The sequence below is a fragment of the Pteropus alecto genome, unplaced genomic scaffold, assembly GCF_000325575.1.
Source record: "Pteropus alecto unplaced genomic scaffold, ASM32557v1 scaffold388, whole genome shotgun sequence".
Classification (NCBI taxonomy): domain Eukaryota; kingdom Metazoa; phylum Chordata; class Mammalia; order Chiroptera; family Pteropodidae; genus Pteropus; species Pteropus alecto.
Genome location: NW_006441398.1, coordinates 1,548,769 through 1,550,187, shown reverse-complemented (window position 1 = coordinate 1,550,187; position 1,419 = coordinate 1,548,769). Strand labels below are relative to the sequence as shown.

Genomic DNA, 1,419 nt, shown 5'->3' with positions numbered 1-1,419 from the left:
TTTATCTTTTTTTAGTCTGAAGTCTATTTAGCCCGATATTAGTACCACTACTCCCGCTTTTCTCTGAATGCCATTTGCTTGAAATATTATTTTCCGCCTTTTCACTTTGAATCTATATTTGGCTTTGGAGCTGAAATGTGTCTCCTGGAGGCAGCATATGGTTGGATTCTGGTTTTTGATCCAATCTGTAATTCTGTGCTTTTTCAATGATGAGTTCAGTCCATTTACATTTAGGGTGATTATTGAAATATGAGGTCTTCTTATAGCCATTTTGTCTTTTGCTCTCTGGTCGCTCAATGTTTCCATTGCTTACTTGTCCCTCTGTTTTGTTTTGTTTTATTGTTTTTTTTTTTTTGAGGGGGAGCTTTTATGGTTTTCCCTCTGGTCCTCCTTGTTTTATGTTATATACTTCAGTCCTGACCCTTTGGCATGTTGTTACCATTACAAATATGTAAAGGATAGTTATATGTATATACAATCGTCCCTTTTCTTCTGTAAGTTCCTTATCTCCATTCCTCTTTGTGAATTTGGATCTTTGAATCCTTCCCTTTTCAGTCATTGTTATCTCACTTTGTCCCTATGTGTGCTGGACATTCATTACTATCTTGCTATAGCAAATCTCATCTTATTGTTTACATTTATAATGCCCTGTTCTTAGTAAGGGTTGCACTCCTCTGCTTCTATCTGCCTGCTGATAGCCTTATTCCTAGCTATGTATTTTTTTTTCTTTGCATTTTGTTTTAGGTGGGCTGACCACTTTCAGTATGTCCTGTAATGCAGGCATCGTGTTAGAGAATTCTCTCACTTTTTGTATGTCTGGAAAGGTCTTAATTTCTCTTTCATATTTAAAAGAGAGCTTAGCTGGATACATTAGTCTATGCTGGTAGTTCCTTTCATTTAGTAGTTAGAATATTTGATTCCATTTCTTTCTGGCTTGTAAGGTGGGTGTTGAGATGTCTGACAATAATCTAATAGGTTTTCCTTTATAGGTTATCATCTTCTCTGGCTGCCCTGAGAATTCTCTCTTTGTCATCAATTTTTGATAATTTTAATACAATGTGTCTTGTAGAAGGCCTTTTGGATTGAGATAATTGGGTGTTCTTTTCACTTCTTGAATTCCAAGCTCCAACTCATTCCTTGGATTTGGGAAATTCAACTTCCAGCAACTTTCCCACACAAGGGACCTCCCTGACCATCCCCAATAATTTCAGTTCACCACCCAGTGACAACTCAGATGATCAGGACCCAGGAGAATATTGTGCCGGATCAGAGTCGAATGACATGGAACATCCCCAACACACACAAACTTGAAGAATCTGGTCAACGGAAGAGACTCCCAGCTAGAACACATGGCAACAGAGCAAAATCAGGTATCACTGCCTCACTTGGAAAGGTACACAGGTCTGTGTCCCTGGGGAG

At 38.5% G+C, this 1,419-nt stretch overlaps 1 protein-coding gene and 1 long non-coding RNA gene across 2 annotated transcripts in view; both read left to right on the top strand.

Annotated features, from left to right (window-relative positions):
* Positions 1-1,360, top strand: part of LOC112485383 — a 6,211-nt gene extending 4,851 nt beyond the window's left edge. Inside the window, exon 3 of the long non-coding RNA XR_003048413.1 lies at positions 1,212-1,360. This is a non-coding gene — a long non-coding RNA (uncharacterized LOC112485383). The remainder of the gene's footprint in view (positions 1-1,211) is intronic.
* Positions 1-1,419, top strand: part of LOC102895024 (adhesion G protein-coupled receptor E2) — a 76,155-nt gene that overhangs the window by 57,807 nt on the left and 16,929 nt on the right.